Source organism: Sus scrofa, chromosome 2, assembly GCF_000003025.6.
Source record: "Sus scrofa isolate TJ Tabasco breed Duroc chromosome 2, Sscrofa11.1, whole genome shotgun sequence".
In the NCBI taxonomy this organism is placed as follows: Eukaryota; Metazoa; Chordata; class Mammalia; order Artiodactyla; family Suidae; genus Sus; species Sus scrofa.
Window position 1 is genome coordinate 119,209,181 of NC_010444.4, and position 21,297 is coordinate 119,230,477.

Here is a 21,297-nt window from a genome sequence, read left to right on the forward strand (position 1 = left end):
GGCCTAGGCTGCTTGTCCAGATTCCTTCATCAACATAAGGAAAAGCAAAAATAAAATGGGATTACTTGATTCAAGTACCAAAAAGGAAAAGTACACCCAGAACACAGAAAATAATTTGGGGCTTGAAAAGAGTATGTCAACAGTGACCTTTATTCCTACATTGAAGTTTGATTTGTTTCTGCTCCAGTGGTATGCAGAGATGGCATATTCAATTCTTTCAGTTAGAAAAATTAAAATGCAAATATATGTAAATTATGGACATTATAAATGAGAACAAGAAAGAAAAATAAAATCCTGATTACGGGTTGGCTGAAGGGACATTATCAGAATCCCGAAATGAAACCCAAAAATCCATGCATGGAGAACCACAGCCAAGATAAATCCCCACTCTCGCCCCTGCATTTCTAAGTCACCACCTGGAATCTGCCATCAGTGCTCGGTGCTCCTGGCTGCATTAGCATTTCATATAAGTAGGAGGCACAGAATCTCAATCCACAAAACTCAAGTGTGCCAAAATGCAACTTTATTTTCTATATATGACCTAACTTTCTATATCAAACTTTTCATTACGTCTTTTGGCAAAAACTCCCACCAGGTACTTCTGGGTAAAATCAAACCAGTCAGGGTTTTCTTAACCCTTATCCCTGGGATTACAGTTAAATTGCAAGGACAAAGAAAGGGCGAGACTGTGATACTTAGCATCAGAGAATGGGAAATGACCTTTGGTCATGGTCTCATCTGTCTACACTGATATCTACTATAGCGTCCTAGTTCCTTCTAATAACTGACTGGCACCTGTCCCCCACTGTCATTGCAGAGCCATGCACAGCCCAGATGGTCCCTGGGCAGCCACATTCTCCATGCTAGCCATGATGCTGCACGCCCCTACCCCACATCCCGATGAGAGGCTTCCCCACATCCTGGAGGCTCCTTCAGTTCTTTCTCTTGCCCTGTCAGCAGGTGTGTGAGAAATTTTTAGATGATCTCCCTTGCCAATTACAAGAAACCTGAGAGCTGTCTGTATACAGCTGTCAGCGTTTCAATTCTTCTGCCTTCGCCACACAGTGAGGGGTGTCGGGTACCCTATGACTTGTTGTCTCTCCTGATCCTTCAGTAGGAAGGACAAGTCTCCCCAGGCTTTGTCTCTCACTTCTTTAACTTTCCCCTGTGAAAAAGTCCCTTCTCAGAAGTACCCACTGCCACATCCAGCCCTCTTGACTCTCTTCTGCTTTACCAACATCCTCAATTTACACGCAAAATAAGCAAGGCCCAGAGAGGTTAACAGACAGCCCATGACCACAGCTTATTACCTTCTTGACTCCAGTTTCTTCTTTACTTACCTATCTATCCATTCATTAAGTACTTGTTAAATTCCAATAATTGCTATTCACAGAGTACAACACAATATTACTTCTTGCAAGCAATTCACAATTCAGGGAGGGAGGCACAGCTGTAAAGAGATAATGACAATACAGTTAATTAATTGGCCAAATATATATATGAACATGTGACATGATGGCTCTTGGTGGATATTCCCTGGATGTTTCCCTACCAGAACCAGAACTCCCACCCATCCTGACACTTTCTTCTGATAGGAAACAGAAGATTAGCAGACTGAGCATGAGCAGTAATCCTCCTAAGTAGTCAGTAAAATCCTAACACCTTTTCCCAGAAAATGGGCCACATATATTCAACAAGCAGAGGAAATAGTGCTGCCTAAATATCTCTTACCTGAAGTTTTTCTTTTATGAATTCCTACATGATTTTTTATGTTAGTATAAAAGAATCAATAGAAAAATTGTCCCACAATATCTAAAACCACATAAGTGCACAGTGACTTAAGACAGCCACGGATCCACATTTCTGCTGTGAGGGAAAAAAATAAAACTATTACTTTTAGAATGGATAAGCAATGAGCTCCTACTGTACGGCACGGGGAACTATGTCCAATCTCTTGGGATAGAACATGATACGAGATGGTATGAGAAAAAGAATGTATATATATATATATATGTATGAGTGGGTCATTTTGCTGCACAGTAGGAATTGACACAACATTGTAAATCAACTATCATTTAATTTAAAAAAAAAAAAAAAAAGGTCAGGACTCCACCCTATCCCCACTGTGTACAAGTAGCCCAGTTAGGTCTGCAGACATTTCACCATTCAGTATCACATCCTCTCTCTCCAAGGCAGTGAGCTACAGCAGTTCTGAGGCCCAGAATAGATCAGGCAGTGGGCAGAAGCAAAGAGGTTAATGTTTTACATTACTTTGTACAGGTCCAGTTGCTTAGAATTTCTGACTCATTGAAATGGGAAGATTTAAAGTGTAGTCTCTCTCAGAGAAGGAACACAGCCCCAGCACCCTGAAGACCAGAGAACAGTGGCCCAGAAGAAGGAGAGTGCTGCTCTCATCAGATAAAGGGTGAGCGAGTAAGTGGACCAGTGGGCTGGAAGTGAAATGGCAGCAGAGGGAATATTATCAAAGGAGACGCTCCTGATGAAAGCTTTACCAGTTCTGAAAGGCAGCTCTCAAGGCGGATGGCAGTAGGAGGCTGTTGTGAACAGGAGCTTTGGGGTACCCCAAGGAGAAAAATGAGAAACTACATCATGCATAGAGTCCCAAATCAAGCTCAGATTACAGTCAAAAAGTAGGTACACCCCAGGCCGCCTCCAAGAAGCAAGCACGAAGGAATCAACCAGATAACTACATCCAGTTATGGACACCCATTAAGACATAGGGGTACTTCCTAGTACAGTAAAAGAAAGAGTGGCAGTTAAGGGTGCTTCAGGAAGGAGAAGTGGGTAGAAATAAGACTACAGTTGGACAGGAGAGGACAAGGCCGAGACAAACAGAGAAAATGATTGAGATGAACAGGAGGTACAGAACAAGAGTCAGTCTATGTTCCCTGGAAAGAACGACTCGTACAGGACTTGCTTTAGAGAAATGGCAGCATTGGAAAGACACCAGGGCAGAAAGGATAGGAAGGGAGAACAGTGGGGAAACAAAGAAAAGGGGAAAGCATAGAATATAAGTTGTGTGTGTTCAGAAGACTTCAGAGAGGACCCAGAGGAAGTTGGCTAGAACCAGGGAAGAGGTTGAAAGGAAGGGAAGGAAAGCCATCTACAGGAAGCTCCAAAAGTCATAACTGGAAAAAGAGCAAAATTGCAATGTGCTGACAGATGTGAAACCTGAGCAGACAGGGAGAACCTACCACTTGTTTTATTTATCATAAGTCTGTGAAGATCAAAGCCGATCACAGACGTGAGCAGGCCATTGAAGTTATACTCATAGTTATAGAGTTGTAAGTTACCGTTGTATGAGCGTATTATTAACAATATCAATAAAACATATCCATTATCTAGAAGCTACCAAAATTTAACTGAAGCACATGAACTTGAGAGCAGCCTTTTTTGTGCTTCCAGCACTTAGCACTGAAGCGCAGAAGCCATTAGCGTAGGGCCAGACATGAGCTCACTCAGGAAGTCAGAGATTACATGGCCCAGGGGATGGAGGGCCCACCCACAGGTTAGCAGAAATTCAGTCCTCATCCCCAAAGGATACCTCATGCTCTCCACACTTCCTTCAAAATACCTCATCCAAATCCCCAAGGCCCTCACAGCACCAAGTGCCAGACATGGCTGATTGTCTCCCAAATATGTTCTCTCTTTTGTCCTCTAGTTGATATTCCCCACCCCCCGACAATTTTAGCTTGACACATGGCTGACTAGCTCAAGTGTCCCTTTCTCAGCCTCTCTTGCAGCTATCTGGGCCACACGACTATGTTCTGATCAATGGGTTGAGAGACAAAGTGACCCTTGCAACTTACAGGTTGTGCCCTCTGCATTACTGCCCTTGACACCAGCTAGAACATGGTTACGATAATGAGAGAACCACAATAACCAGCTCAGGTCATAATTTGGGAAAAGAGCATTGAGGATGGCAGAGCAATAAGACAGAGGGAAGCTGGGTGCTCAATATTGTGAAGCCATAATATCTGGCCGGTACTGCCTATGTTCAGATACAAGAGAAAAGTGCATTGATGCATTCTTTAAGCTATTGTTATCTGGGACTTTGTTAGCTGCCCTACTGACGACTAAAATAAACATTATCTTTTACATCCTAAGCATGTATCTCTCAATCCATATTCTCAAATGGGCAGGAAATGTGAGTTAATTTTTCATTACATCAACTTAACCTCTATTTCAAGCTCCATCTAATTTGATGGAGGAAAAAAATCACCCCAATCAAATTAGAATTTTCTCAGCCAATCAAGGTTTTTTCCACTAATTTAGGATTTTCTTCACCCCCTGTTCCTCTGAGAGCCTTTAGTGTCCAGATATGAAGAGGGACTTGTAAACTTGGCCCATGACAGATGTATGCTGGCATCTTTCAGGTTGTAATTTGGCTAGGTATATAAATGCCTCTAATCCTCACGTCCATGGGATACCTCTTGACAGGTCCATACCCCCACACCCATGAGGGCCCTCCAGGAGTACTGGCCTTTTCTCATCTCTATCCATACTACTAGCAGCCACATGGGACATAACATCTTACTGCTCCCACACCCATTCAGAGTGTTTCATCTATACTTGTGTCTTAGGGCCCCCTGCCAGGGAACCCCATGTGGATGTCTGATCCCTGCTCTTTCATGTTCCAATAGCAAAGGACAGCTTGCACCTTCCCAGGGAGGGTAAAAGAATGCAGGGAATAGCCCCGTCTATTCTTCTTTTTTTCTTTTAGGGCCACACCTGTGGCATATGGAAGTTCCCAGGCTAGGAGTAGAATCAGAGATGCAGCTGCTGGCCTACACTACAGCCACAGCAACAGTGGATCCAAGCCACCTCTGGACCTACACCATAGCCTGTGGCAATACCAGATCCTTAACCCATTCAGCAAGGCCAGGAATCGAACCCACAGCCTCATGGATACTATGTCAGGCTCTTAACCCACTGAGCCATAATGGGAACTCCTGGCCCTCTCTATTCTTGAATCCATAAACTTCCCTGGTTATTTTCTTATCACCTTCTCCACCAACTCCTAATATTTCAAATAAGAAAGACACACACCAAGAATTTGATAACTGCTGTGAAAATCCACCTTAGAGTAACTGAGGCCTAACAGCATTATGCTATATTTGGCAAAATAATACCCTATTCAGATTTTCAAAATTTACAGTTCACCAAGCCCAACTCAATGTTCATAAATTCATGCTTGGTGAAGCCTTTCCACTAGACATCTTACATTCCTCATAACTCAATTATGTGTGACTACTGACAAAATTCATGCATAATATATCCTGGCCCCCCCCAAATAACCATGTTAATATCCTATATCCATGAATGTCAGGCTTGCTTATGTGTGTCTGTTAGGGTTAGGGAAGGGAGGAAATTTACATGTTTAAAAATTCACCTTAAGTTTCATCTACTTTTCAACATGGGCCTGGATCATAAGCATGATATATTAAAGGATATTAAAGAGAAAATGCACAGGGAGTGAGCTCTCTGACCACCTTAACATTGGTGACTTTTCTTCCGCTTTACCTGGGCCCCTGTCATGGGTATACCCTGAACTATGCCATCACAGGCATCTGTCCCTCTTCCCAAGTCCCACTTTCAAACCTGCCACTCTCTAATCATGACTCTTACTCTTCCAGATTTTCTCAAACTCTTGATGACCTCAAAACCACCCTTTCTCCTGAGCCATTAGCTAATTGTCCATTAACTTTCCTTTTGTTTTCATCTATCCTTGATTCTACGGCACATCATTATAATCACTCCCCTGCTACTGTCCTCAGCTTATTGGCTGCTGTCTCTCGGTCTGCAAACCTTGCCTGGGAAATCCTAGTCCTCTGAGTTTTACCTTCTATCTTTCCAGGGCCCTCACTTGAGCAGCTGTTTATTGCCAGAGAAAGTTAATAACTGAGTTCATTCACTAATTCGGTCATTTGATGCATATGTCTTTACCATCTACTATTTACCAGGCCATATTTTCAGGTACCATGGAGACAGTGTTAAAGAAGAAAGACTAGGTACTTGCTTTAAGTAGTAATGGACAGGCCTCACCTGTAGTTTTTAAGCTCAAATCTGCTCTCTGGAAAGGCCAGCGATCCCCTGCTGGGTTTCTTGCTGGCCTGCTTGCCCACCATCTGATTTGATCATTTTATACCTTCTGCTTTCTTTCAAGTCATCCAGACTCCCTGTTCTACCCATATCCTCACCTGATTATCTTGCCTTATTCTTCATCAACAAAAAAGAGACAAACTGACAGCCACAGGCCTCATCATATAGACATCTGTCTCCCTTTCTGTTAACAAAAGAAGTTTTCCTGCTTCTCTGGAAACCAATTCCTTCCCCTATGCTCTGGACCAAGGGCTTTTTTTCCCCCTTATTACCTCTCTGGAGGAACATTCCCATCATATGCAAACACGCTCTTTTAAAATCCATCTTTTGGGAGTTCCCATTGTGGTGCAATGGTTAACGAATCCGACTAGGAACCATGAGGTGGCGGGTTCGATCTCTGCCCTTGCTCAGTGGGTTAAGGATCTGGCGTTGCCGCGAGCTGTGGTGTAGGTTGCAGACGCGGATCGGATCCCATGTTGCTGTGGCTCTGGCGTAGGCCAGTGGCTACAGCTCCGATTGGACCCCTAGCCTGGGAACCTCCATATGCTGCAGGAGCGGCTCAAGAAAAAAACAAAAAAAGGAGTTCCCGTCATGGCGCAGTGGTTAACTAATCCGACTAGGAACCATGAGGTGGCGGGTTCGATCCCTGCCCTTGCTCAGTGGGTTAACGATCCGGCGTTGCCGTGAGCTGTGGTGTAGGTTGCAGACGCGGCTCGGATCCCGCGTTGCTGTGGCTCTGGCGTAGGCCGGTGGCTACAGCTCCGATTCAACCCCTAGCCTGGGAATCTCCATATGCCGCGGGAGCGGCCCAAGAAATAGCAACAACAACAACAACAACAACAAAAAGAAAAAAACAAAAAAAAGACAAAAAAATAAATAAATAAATAAATTAAATTAAATTAAATTAAATCCATCTTTTGAATGAGGTACCACCTCACACCAGTCAGAATGACCATCGTTAATAAGTCTACAAATAGCAAATGCTGGAGAGGGTGTGGAGAAAAGGGAACCCCCTGTACTGTCAGTGGGAATGTAAACTGGAGAATAGTATGGAGGTATCTCAGAAAACTTAATATAGAACAACCATATGCTCGCTCTAGCAGTGCCACTCCTGGGCATACATCCAGACAAAACTACAACTCAAAAAGATACATGCACCCCTATATTCATAGCAGTACTATTCACAATAGCCAAGATGTGGAAACAGCCTAAATGTCCATCAACAGATGAATGGATTAAGAAGATATGGTACATATTCATGATGGAATATTACTCAGCCATAAAAAAGAACAAAATAATACCATTTACAACAACATGGATGGACATAGAGATTCTCATACTAAGTAGAGTAAGTCAGAAAAAGAAAGATAAAAACCATATGATATCACTTATATGTGGAGTCTAAAATAGGACACCAATAAACATATCTACAAAATAGAAACAGACCTATAGACATGGAGAACAGACTTGTGGTTGCCAAGGGGGAGGGGAGAGGGAGTGGGAGGAACTAGGAGTTTGGGGTTAGTAGATGCAAACTATTACATTTAGAATAGATAAGGAATGAGGTCCTGCTATATAGCACAGAGAACTATATCCAAATTCCTGGGATAGACCATGATAGAAGATAATATAAGAAAGGCACGCACGCGCACACACACACACACACACACACGCACACATATATATATGAATGACTGGGTCACTTTGCTGTACAGCAGAAATTGGCACAATACTGTAAGTCAACTATACTTTAATTTAAAAAATTCAACTTATAAAAAAATCTTTTGAAAGCCCTTTTTCCTTAGCCCAATCAGAACTTTCTCAAAAGAGATGTCTATAGACAAATTATCAACTTTTCATCTTATGCACTCCTCAACCTGTTCTAATATGGACCCAACACAATACCACCCAACCCAACCCCAGCTCTGCTGGAATGGCTCTTATCACAGTCACCAACTCTTTCTCCATGTGGCCTAGTACCCTGTCTTCATCTTCCTAGACCTCTTGTCAGCCTGCATCTCAGTTGATAATTCTCTCCTTCTTCAAATATCTTTCATCTCTTTTCCACTCTCTCCAAGATTTCCATAGCCTTTTAATTACTCCTCAATCTCCTTTGCTGCTCTTTCCCTGAGCTTTGAAGCATTGTGTTTCTCTAGGCTCTCTTCTCTCCACACGCATTTCCTAAGTGATCTTGTACTTAATGTGGCTTTAAATACTGTGGTATATGAGTCAGCAACTCTCAAATTTGTATCTCAGCTCAGACCTCTCCTTTGAGCCCCAGATTCACATATCCAACTTCCCACTCAACATTTAATCTTTCTACAAGTTCTGTCAATTCTAATACATAAGAGACACAGATCATTCAAGTCAGTTCACTTTTCTTCATCTCTACTGCTCTCATGCCAAGGCTGAGACTAAGCTAACACTATAGTTTCCTGTCTTTACACTGCCCTTCTTGACCCTTCCTCTCCCCCACATTCTTCACTCAAAGCCAGAGCAATCCCAAGGTATAAGTGATAGTATGTACTTTTTCCTACGCATATAAATCCTTTAATGGCTTCCCTTTTGTGGGATAAAATTTAAGTTCCTTATCATTGGTTGTAGTGCCCTGCATGATCTGGCTTGACCCATCTCCAACCTCATCACTTATCTTCACACATGCCATTCCCTCCTTCTGGAATGCCCTTCTCTTCTATTCTTTACATGGCTAGTTCCTTCCATTCTTCCTCAGGTATAGAGCATTGTTCCCACTCTATTGCCATCACTTCCAGTTGGTTTCCTTCACAGTACTTATTATAATTTACAATTATTTTAAATAATTAAGTTTTTTAAGCAGCCTGTATTTCCCATTCAAACACCAACTCCTTATAAGCAGGCATATGTCTACCTTGTTCATCACGGTATTTCCAGCATCTAAACCAATGACACCAACTCAATATTAAATCATACATTTGCAGAATGAATTAAAAGAATGAGTGAAAAAAATATGGCAGCCGTAAGGGTGTAGTACCATTTCCACAACTATTAAAATCACCATGTAGCAATAGCCTAATACCTTATGAATCCTAGCTGTGGCTTCATGGTCTTTTGTAAGAAGAGGTTTTTTTACACAGCCTTTGTGATATGTGGCTCTCTAGGTTTTCAGGGGGTTTTGTTTGTTTGTTTGTTTTTGTTAACATAGAGCATCATTTATCAAACCACCGGTTAGTATTTTGTTATATGTAAGCAAGTAGATTAGAAGATTCAGAATCCATTCTAAGTCTCCAAGGTGAAGTTTCCGGGCATCTGAGACTAACACAGACCCTGAAAGCACACCCTCCTACACATATAAAAAAAAGCAACTATTTACCAAGCCCTTACTCTGTGTCAAGCACTGCACTAAGCCCTTCACATGTACAACACAGTTCTCACAACAACCCAGTGAAAGGGACCTAAGATTCTCCTTTCTTAGATGAGGAAACCAAGACTTCGCAACTTGGTGACCATATCCAAGCTCACACAGGGGATGAGCAGTAAATCCACACTCTTCATCTTTTTGCTAGCCCTCCTCCCCAGGTCTGCAGAGATGCAGGGGACACAAATGTAGGGAGAGAACTTAGGGTTCTCTTCAGGATAGGAGAAAATGCACAAAGAACTCAATGCCCCCAGACTCCAGCCTTATACTTTGTAATTGTCCTGTCTTTTCACAAAAGTGGGTCTTCAGTAGTGAACTGACTATTTTCTTTTCCAATTTACCTTGCTGCTTGTTACACAAACCTAATGTCCCACATTGCACAAACGTCCTGAGGGACCCCCTAGTATGTGCATCCTTGGGTCTTTAGAGTCAGTTTTTCCTTTTACAGAAGGTTTGAAAATGACAGGCTGACAATAGCTGTATTCCTGTCACCCAGAAATGTGTTTACTGGGCCATTTTCCAGAACACACCCCACAGAGAACACATGGGGCCAAGAGCCAGGTGTGCTCCCTACAAACTGCATCTCTCAGCCCAAAACTGCACAAGGACAAAGCCTGGCAGTTAGCAGGCACTAATGAGGCTGGAATCAGAATTAATTTTAAGCAGATTTCCTTTAGCCCATATTTTGCTCTCTAGAAACCCATTTGTTATCCGCCAGTGTCCTTTCATCATTTTATTTGGTTCACATTCCGAGCAGGCAGGCTAGGAGTAAAATCAATCAGAAGTGACATAGATTTTGCTCCAGACAGAAAAGAGACGTGCGGGAAGAGATCACTGATCATTACATATTGTAAGCTGAATATGGGTATGTGGAGCAGTGGTCAGATTTAATAGTTGATGTCCTGCTTTGGTGACCAAGTATTAACAGTGATAACTAACATTTACTGACTGCACTTATTGAGGATATCTTCTCAAGTCTTCTGCATGCAGTAATTCTAATCTCCACGGCGATCCTATGAGGTACCATTATTATTATTATTATTATTATTATTTTGCTTTTAAGGGCCGCACCTGCCAAAGTTCCCAGGCTAGGGGTCGAATCTGAGCTGCAGCTACCGGCCTATGCTAACATGGGATCCCAGCCACATCTGCTCACAGCAACACTGGATCTTTAATCCTCTGAGTGAGGCCAGGGATCACCAAACCTGCATCCCCATGGGTACTAGTCAGATTCGTTTCCTCTGAACCACGATGGGAACTCCCGATGTGGTACTATTATTATCCCCACTTTACTGATGTGGAAATTGAGACTCTAAAGACTAAAATAATTTGCCCAATGTCCCATAGCCAGACATTGGTACTGTAAGAATTAAAACCCCAGACCCCAAACTCTTAACCCCTGACCTCCCTTGCCTCTCACAGATATAGAATCAAATATCTATAAATATCAACCTGGAGGGCCTTAATTCTAAATGCTGAGTCATTTTGAAAGGGCATTCTGAGCTCAGTTATGAAATCATCGTTCTTTAGAGTTAGAAAGAGCCCTAAAGTGGCATGTGGAAGAAGGGGGAGGTTTATCCTATTTACTTGTTAAGAGAAATAAATGGAGATTAGCAGATAGCAATGATAGGAATGTAGATTCTTACCAAGTTGACGAAATTGATTGATCCAAACCATCGAAGAGGATTCTCGAAAGTGTCACAGGTGGTTTCGTGGGCCAAACCTCTAAGTGGTACACATCATTTCTGCTCTCATTCCACTGGATAGGGCTCAGTAACGATGATCCTACCGTATGGCCCACCTATTATGGAAAAAGGTAAGGAGGGATTTTGTGTACAGGAAATTTTCCTTTTGGCTCCATTAAATTTTCCTCTTACTCGAGGCTATTTTCAAAAGTCATTGAGAGTCCAATGAGTACTTTTTTTTTTTTTTTTTTTTTTTTTTTTTTTTTTTTTTTGCTGGCTTTCTATAGATTTACGTAGTACTGCAAGTTAGTGATGACTATGGTGACTAAGAAAAAGCTGAGAATTCTCAGAGAAGAGAATCTGAAAATAATGTAGGCTTTTCTAAATGCTATAAGGAGGGGCATGGTAACTGCTGGAACACCAGACAAATCTGCTTCAGAGACTCTAAAAGAAAGCAGCAGCATGTTATTATAGGTATAATCCCTGAGAGAAAAAATCATCAACTCCCATGCTCATTACTTGAAGCCCCAAAGCCCCTAATCCTTCTAATACATCCCAAGTTGTGCTTACATTTGTGCTTTTTCTGAGTTCCTCACCAAAAATAGAGAAGACTGTAGGTTTAAAACCCATTTCAGCTGCTTGCCAGTGAAAAATGGCAGCACACAGCCAATGGTTATTTTTGGAAAATCCACCCTCCCCTAGAGATGAAAACCAAATCAGATGGTTTTTCCACTTGATCAATTTTAAAGCATAGAAGTCGGGGGAGGTGTGTCTCAGTAACAGACTTTAAGTAGGACTCCATTAAAAATTTACAATTTAATAAGAAATGGGGCTTGTCTCACAAAGATTTGTATCCAAGCCGTCCATCTACCCACTTTGCTTCTCCCCAAAGACTGAAACCCTGACATACAAGGGCTTTTTCTCTACTCTTTTCTGTTTCTCAATATTCTCTCTTCATCTCAGAATTGAAGAGGTCATTTTTTTTTCTGAATATAAAGAGAACAAACAAGAGCACTCCCCCATTTTCTAGGATGCTCTGCACTACCAAGACAAGGACGTGTCTCTTCCTTCCCAGGACTGAGAACAATGCTTTTGGTCTCGGAGAGACAGCAGTGAGTAATGGCTTGGAGTGAGCTCTTAATTTTCTGCTCAGGAATTGAACCTGGGCAGCCTGGCTGAAATCCAGGAATCCTAGCCACTAGATTAGCTAGAGGCTAGAAGCAGAACTGCCCTGATTCTTGCCCCCTGTTGAAAACAAGAATGTTTCAAGGAGGCAAAGACTGTAAAAACAGGTATAAAGTTTATTGTTAGAGTCATAGTACAACATGTGAGAGAGCACACAGAGAAGGAGTTTATTAAGTCAGAAGCAAAGCAGTAATACACACCCTAAAGAGGAGGCATCCCTCTCAGTGAGGAGCACCGCACAGCAGAGAGGTGATTTAAATCACTTACATAGCACGTTCTTCCCGGTCTTTGTTTACCTTTAGCCAGTTATTTTATTTTTTCACACCTGACTGGATACAGAACCCTCCCAATATGCCTTCGCATCTTCTTATTTTCGTTTTGTTGTTGTTGTTTGTTTGTTTTTTTGTCTTTTTAGGCCCTTTTTAGGGCCGCACCTGTGGCACGTGGAGGTTCCCAGACCAGGGTCTAATCAGAGCTGTAGCGGCCAGCCTACTCCACAGCCACAGCAACACCAGATCTGAGCCACATCTGTGACCTACACCACAGCTCATGGCAATGCCAGATCCTTAACTCACTGAGCAAGGCCTGGGATCGAACCTGCAACCTCATGGTTCCTAGTCGGATTCGCTAACCACTGAGCCATGACGGGAACTCCTGCCTTCACATCTTTTGGCAAAGATGGATTCCAGAGCAAAGGGTGCTGGAACGGTATCACGATTATTTATCACCAGGCACCTTCTCCCTTTTTGACCCTTAGGAGCCTTACTGAGTATGTGTAATTGCGGAGGTCTCCTTGACCCCAGAAGGGATTGAAGCGGTCATCTTATTTTTCTACTCCAGCAGAGCTCAGCTCCTGCCATTAACTTTTTCCTTGAAGTGTCAAAGAGAAACAAGGTCCAGTTTACTTAGCCTAACAAGTCCCAGTTGTTCTCAGGCCAGGGTCCCAGTCCTAATTGCTTACTAACTTCTGATTGAAAACAGTATCTTGTTTGAAGAGAGAACCTTGAGTTTGGGGAAAGAGCTTAAGTTGAGGCATCAACCAACTATAGAAAAAACTAGGTTTCTTCTATAAAATGGAAAATTATATGGCCACTTGAAAATCACATTCCAAAGAACTACTAATGAGACCTAAAAACAGTAACTACTCATTGCAACTTTTTAAATTTCTAGTCGTAAAATACTGAATGCTTTTTAATTTAAGGTTGAAAACACTAAGTTTGGCTTTCCTTAATGAATCATGCACAAAGCTTATAATGATTTGTCAGTTTAAACATATCCTGCTTTCTATTGTCCTTGAAAAGAAAGGAAGGCTGTATTCATGATGAGTAGCTTCCTAGAACTCAATTGTTATTTGCTTTGTCAAGGCAGTTTTCTACATCACCCCTACTCACTAATTTGTGAATAAAATTGTAAGCATAATGAAAAGAAATCTAGCTGCTATACAATGCTGCCCAAATATATTGCTAATGTTATGTGGAAGATTCTACCTAGTTTTATCAATATCATTTCTATTCTTTCCTTCCTCTTGTCTACCTAGTGACATGATTAAGATTCAAGCTATAATTTTTGCTCATATGAAAATCAGGGCAGGAGTTCCTGTCATGGCTCAGTGGTTAACAAACCCAACTAGGGTCCAAGAGGATGCAGGTTCCATCCCTGGCTTCTCTCAGTGGGTTAAGGATCCAATGTTTCCATGAGTTGTGGTGTAGGTCACAGACGCAGCTTGGATCTCACACTGCTATGGCTGTGGCGTAGGCCGACAGCTACAGCTCCCATTTGACCCCTAGCCCAGGAACCTCCATATGCCCCAAGTAGGCTCTAAAAAGACAAAAGATAAAAGACAAAAGACAAAAAAATCAGTGCAAATTTGCAGTGAGGATCAAAACAGTATTGGCAGTAAAAACAGCAGCATTTGTATTACTTTAATTTGCCCATGAACTATGATCTTACCATGCCTGATTCACATGTCAGCCTCTATTTTAGAAATGAGAAATCTGAGTCATAGGTTTAGATACATTCCGCAAAGTCCTACACCTAGTCAAAGATGACTCTGGGTTTAAACTGTAGAACTCAGACCTAGCATTCACACTGCTAACTCTAAAGTAATAACTACCTCATAATTTTAGTGAGAAGGAAAAGAGAGAGAGTGCTGAGAAAATTAAATGTCTAGGAGTTCCTGATTGGCTCAGTGGTAACAAACCCGACCAGTAATCATGAGGATAGGGGTTTGATCCCTGGCCTCGCTCAGTGGGTTAAGGAACTGGCATTGCCGAGAGCTACTGAGTAGGTAGGAGACTCGAATCAGATCCTGCATTGCTGTGACTGTGGTGTAGGTCAGGAGCTGGGCTCTGATTTGACCCCTAACCTGGGAACTTCCACATGCTGTGGGTGTGGCCCTAAAAAGACAAAAAAGGAAAAAGAAAAGAAAAGAAAAATACATGTCTAATCTTCTTACAGAACTATCCACCCCAAAACATAAGAGAAATTAGCCAGGAAGTAAATCTAATCTTCACTCTCTAGGCCACTATTCTCAGTGGGAATTTGAAATCTATTCATTGATGGACAAACACTATTTTACCTTTAGAAATGATGCCCCCCCCCCAAAAAAAAGAAAAAAAAAACTGAGAATGAATCAATAAAAGCCCCTTCCAGTTTAGCACACAAAATAAATTCAAAAGAATAAGTTAATTTCAGAAGTTACCACAGCACAGAGATGACCACCCCTCTGGTCTTACCTTTCTTGCAAAGCAAGGAAGGGGAAGACTAAATAGAAAATTATGGCCATAATTTCTAGCTGATTTGAATGAAAAATAGCTCTTGAAAAAAATAAGTGGTAAAATAGGCCGCAGGCTCAAATTAGAGATAGTGTCTTGGAAAGCATTCACATTTTCAATGAAGAGACAAATTAACCATAAAATCAACATTAGCCCAATGGTTCCAACTCAAGAAGAAATAAAAATGGGCCAAAGACCCATCAGCTATAAGCACATGTAATCCAGACTGTTTTAACAAATGGGACAAATGGAAGAATGAGGCTAAAGAGCTCCAAGGCCTGAGCCCAGTGTAACCCACCACAGAGACACATTGGGAGAGGAGAATGCATAGAACAACGAAAGTAGATGGGCCAGGAAACAAGGATAAGGACAATAATGGGATAAAACTGGCCTATTACCCCAATTTCACTGGATTTGCTCAGAAAACCATTTTCCAAAAACAACACTGAACTCAATCTGAAGAGGTGAAGGCCACATCTACCCAAGGGGTAGAAAGCATCAGGACAGAAGAACAGTGCTAGCCAGAGGCATGGGAAGAGAGAAATATCCTGAAAGGCAGCATCTAACAGTCAGAGATCCAGTGGGCCAGGGAATAAGGATGGAAGAAAAGGTTTGTGCTGGATTCCAAACTTTGCTCTATATCACAGGCCTTGTGGGGTTGGAGGGGTGAAAATCATTCATTACAGTACAGGTAGCCACTAGGCATCATGTCCTCCTCACCCAGGCCAGGAGTCCTTTTAGAAAAAGAAGACATTAACCAGGCAATAACCAGGCAACACAAAGAAAGGTTTTGGTTGAAGAAAAAAAAAAAAAAGAGGGAGATTTTTCAGCATCAGGTGAAGGACAGGCTGGCTTCATCTGTTTGCTAACTTTAGCCCTTTATAAATGGAAAGGAGTTATTCCATTTCCACTGGAATCAGAAAAGATGAAAGCAGCAGCAGCTTTGGAACCTCAAAGCTTTGCCTTGGAAGCTAAGACTCCCATTTCTTTTTCTTTTTCTTTTTGTCTTTTGGCTTTTTAGGGCCACACCCAAGGTATATGGAGGTTCCCAGGCCTACACCACAGCCACAGCAACACCGGATCCTTAACCTACTGAGTGAGGCCAGGGATCGAACCTGAGTCCTCATGGATAGTAGTCAGGTTCATTAACCACTGAGTCACAACGGGAACTCCTGCTCCTTCTTCTTTAGTCACATTCATGCAAGTATTCATTCCTTCAACAGACCGCTTTTGAATGCCTGCTCTGGGACAGGTCCAGTGCCAGACACACAGAAACATCAAATAGCTACCACTCATCCAGAAGGAACGTACATTTGTTGGAAGTACTGAGTCCTCATCCAAATAAATGCCCTATAGTTCAAGGTAAAATGTATCAACCACTGATGAAATGTAGAAGGAAAGAATCATGGCTTTCCAGGGAAGAGAGCCGGCCAGTTGAGGAGGGGAACTTGAGTCAGTTTCTGAACCACATCTTCAAGGAGGAATACAATTTCTCCCAGCAAAGAAAGAGTAAAAGAGCATCCTGATAAGAAACAGAGCTTGAACAAAGACTAAAGATGAGGAAATAATTAAGGAAGGTTAGAGAGAGGAGTAATTTGCTTTGGCTATCGGATAACCCAGAAAACAAGTGAAATGAAGCTAAAGGGCAGAGCTCCTAGGAAATCAATCCAAGAGAATATGATAGATGGGCACTAAGCATTTTTTTTTTCTTTTTAGGGCCACACCTGTGGCATATGGAGGTTCCCAGGCTAGAGGTCTAATTGGAGCCACAGCTGCCAGCCTACACCACAGCCACAGCAATGCCAGATCCAAGCTTCATCTGAGACCCACATCCACAGCTCAAGGTAACACCAGATCCTTAACCTACTGAGCAAGGCCAAGGATCGAACACGCAACCTAATGGTTCCTAGTCAGATTCTCAGATTTGTTTCTGCTGAGCCATGATGGGAACTCCTGGCACTAAATATTTTTAACTGTGGAATTGATATGATCGAGCTCAGTTGTAAGGGAAAAGGGCTTGGTGGCTTTAAGGGCTGGAGAATGCAAGTGAGGAGAATCATACATCTATTTCAGCAGGAAGTGATAGATCTAAGAAGGTGCATCAGGAATCAAGGGAGATGGCAGGGAGAGGCAGAAAGGAGACACAATCTACTGGACTTGGTGGCTGTGGTGATCATTCCAATTCTTCACTACTCCCTGTAACCAAACTCTCAGCCATGCGAAGCTGCAGTCACTCCTACCAAAAAGGTGGGTTCTACCTACCTTTTGAACCTGGACTCAGTGGCAGGAGGCAGAAGGGAGAGAGTTTCTGTTTGATCCCAAGCCTCTAGAAGTCATGCATGTTTCTTCTCATGCTCTATACCATTGCCTTTGCCATGAAAACATACCCAGCTAGAGCTGAGTCACCTGTTGCCTTAGCCAGTACAGACCCAGGCAGAGAAGTTGAGTCCAGCCAAGATCAGTAGAGTCACCCAGCCAGTCTGAACCTGAGCCGAGACTGAGGAGCAATCAGCTTGGGACTGGGTGCCACTAAGTCTTTGTGATTGTGTATTGTGGGTAAATGACACAGTAACTGCTACAAGAAAAGGGAGAAGGACAGCATGGCTTGGGGAGGTTGACAAATAAAGAGGATGACACCAGAATCTATGTGTGCATTCAGAAGGGTTTGTGCCTAGGACAGTAATGGCAGATAATAGGGATACAGGACGCCAAGTTCCACCATTAGAGCAATATCCTTCTAGATTGATGACAAATAGGCTAAAGAAATTGTTTCAAATATACAAACTAAGGGGTGGCAAACTGTATCTTGTGAGCCAAGTTTAGCCAACTACCTACTCCTGCAGGTAAAGTTTTATTGAAACACAGTCATGCTCATTTGCCTGTATTTTCTATACCCTACAACAAGAGTTGAGTAGTGACAGATACAGTGTGATCTGTAAGTCCTAAAATATTTATCCTGCCCTATACTTTCATGTAAGGGACCAAATAAGGGGGGTTTTTTTTAAACGCAATAGTTTCCTAAATGTACATCAGAAAATGTATCCTAAAAGAGGAGAAAGTAAATCTTCAGCAAGGACGTTCTTTCTTTCTTTCTTTTTGCTTTTTGGAGCTGCGCCCATGACATTTGGAGGTTCCCAGGCTAGGGGTTGAATTGGAGCTGTAGCTGCTGGCCTATGCCACAGCCATAGCAACACAGGATCTGAGCTGCATCTGTGATCTATACCACAGCTCAGAACAACACCAGATCCTTAACCCACTGATTGAGGCCAGGGATCGAATCCACAACCTCATGGTTCCTAGTCAGATTTGTTTCCACTGCGCCACAACAGGAACTCCAGCGTAGGCTTGCTTTAAACTGTGCCCCTTTCTCTCTTTACTAGGTTCACAGTGATGTGATATGCTCATGGTATTAACAACATGATGTGTTTCAAGGGAAGAAGTAATGAATACTCCAAATCTTGAAAAGGTGGTGGAAGAATACTCCCAAGAGAGTTAGTCTACTTCTTACCTAACCCTCTGTTCCTTATGACTAGTTTCATGGCATGGCTGATTAGATTAGCATTGAAAAGATCCAGCCTCACATCACGTATGGGTAAGTTCAGAGAGAATCTTTCTCTATTTAAATAAGGAAAAAAGGAATATAAAAACTTGATTCGTTGATTATGTTATGAAGGATAATACATAAAATGATAAATGCTTATTATTTGCATTAAAAGCAAGTATTATTAGTACAGTATGGAGGTTCCTTAAGAAACTAAAAATAGACCTACCATATGGTCCTGCAATCCCACTCCTGGGCATATACCTAGAGAAAAACATTAATTCAAAAAGATACATGCACCCCAAAGTCCAATGCAGCACTATTTACAATGGTCAAACATGGAAACAATCTAAATATCCATCAACAAACAAATGGATAAAAAAGATGTGGTACATATATACAATAGAATATTACTCATCCATAAAAAAAGAATTAAAGAGTTCCATTTGCAGCAACATGGATGGACCTAGAGATTATCATTAAGTAAACCAAAGACAAATATCGTTATGATATCACTTATATGTAGAATCTAAAACAAACAAAGAAAAGAGAGAGAGTTCCTGTTGTGGCTCAGTGAGTTAAGGACCAACAGTTGTCTCTGTGAGGACACAGGTTTGATCCCTTGCCTCACTCAGTGGCTTAAGGATTCAGCTTTGCCACAAGCCGCGGCATAGGTCATAGATTTGGATCAGATCCAGTGTTGCCGTGGCTGTGGCATAGACCAGCAGCTGCAGCTCCAAGTCAACCCCTCTCCCAGGAACTTCCATATGCCACAGGTATAGCCATAAATAAATAAATAAATAAATAAATAAAAAGATACAAATGAACTTATTTCCCAAACATAAAGAGACTCACAAACATAGAAAATCAACTTATGGTTACTAAAGCAGAAAGGGGGGTATAAATTAGGAGGATGGGATTAACATGTGTACACTACTATATATAAAATAGATAACCAACAAGGACCTCCTGTATTGTAGAAAGAACTATACTCAAAATTTATAATAACCTACAAGGGAAAAAAAATCTGAAAAATAATGTGTGTGCGCATGCGTGTGACTGAATTACTGTGCTATACACCTGAAACTAACATGATATTCTAAATCAACTATACTTCAATAAAGTTATTAAAATAGTTATAAAAGAAAAAGCAAATGTTATTAGTATACATGTTTTATTCTATTAATAAATGACTTCTCATTCTTTTTAAAGGTTCCAGAATCCATTTGGATTTTGTAATTACGAAAGAGTATATTCTAGATAGAGGGCTGGGATGGGGAGCCCTCCCAGTACAACAGGAGGCTTTGCATCCTGCTGGTTGTGGGGGGCAATCATAAAAATGGCTGAAAAGCAAAGCTGGTAGGGACTTTAAGACAGGCTGCAGGTCCTCCACTAGTAAAAGGCATCATGGCATAACTCAAAGTGTGTGGGACTTAGGGAATTCCCATCATGGCTCCGAATCCGTCTAGTATCCGTGAGGACGCAGGTTCAATCCCTGGCCTCACTCAGTGGGTTAAGCATCCGCATTGCCATGACATGTGGTGTAGGCCAGCAGCTACAGCTCCAATTGGACCCCTAGCCTAGGAACTTCCATATGCCTCAGGTGTGGCCCTGAAAAGAGACAAGAAAAAAGTGTGTGGGATTTGGAGTGAAACTCCAGCTTTACACTCAGAAGCAATCTGCACCATCTCTCAGCACCTCAGTGTCCCCACCTGAAAAATACTGGAGTGATAACAACTTTACCCAAGTTACCTCACAAAGCATTCATAAGAATCAAAATAGATACCATATCAAACATACATTAGAAGAAATTAGGCACCAATCAAAAGGTATCTTTAGAGACATTTATCAATGTGTGAGAAAATAATAAAAGGAATTAACTATGCAGAAGAAAAATTTTAATACTGGATGAAGCTAAAGACGTGACCTTTTAATAAATAGAAGGCTTCTCTCAGCACATTCCAACAAAAGGGAAAATGTATGAAATAATCTCAACTCTTAATAAGCTGGATTTCTAAAGCTGGCGACTAATTTAGATGCAAATCATTGAAAACATCTGCCAGTGGTTTCAACCAAGTTTATGTTGATCACATTTCTAATTGTGGTTTCTTAGTGAGCCAGTTGACTCATCAAGTACATCAATAAAGTGACCTATATAGGAAGTAATTTGGAAATTATTTGGGAACTGTTCTGTGATTGATGTCCCCCAAGAGTTTCTAATTAGCCGTTAGAAAGCTCCTGAGGTTATCGATTGCTGTGTACTGTCATCTAAGCAATGGTTTGCTCATTCAAGAGGAGCTAGTTCAGACTATGTGCAGAAATTATATCCCTAGGTAGGTTTTTTAGTTCTTTGGTGAAAAGGATTGTGAAGTAACTCCTGGGATGAGTTTATATATATTATACATATAACATCAGAGCTCCCTAAGGACAACCTTATGAACAGTGCTGGGAATCAGGACATCCGTGTGCAGCCACTAAGCAGCTATGTGACTTCAAGAAATGTATCACCTCTCCGGCCTCTTTTTTCTCATTTACGAACTGGGGCATCTGGATCCAGTTCCATCCTTGGACCTGAGCACGATGGGCTTTGTCCTG

General features: G+C 41.8%; 1 long non-coding RNA gene across 1 annotated transcript in view; it reads right to left on the reverse strand.

Moving 5' to 3' along the window:
* LOC110259442 overlaps positions 1–21,297 on the reverse strand; it is a 132,810-nt gene that overhangs the window by 38,354 nt on the left and 73,159 nt on the right. Inside the window, exons 2-3 of the long non-coding RNA XR_002341852.1 lie at positions 11,164–11,318; positions 1,341–1,450 (exon numbers count right to left, since the gene is read on the reverse strand). This is a non-coding gene — a long non-coding RNA (uncharacterized LOC110259442). The remainder of the gene's footprint in view (positions 1–1,340; positions 1,451–11,163; positions 11,319–21,297) is intronic.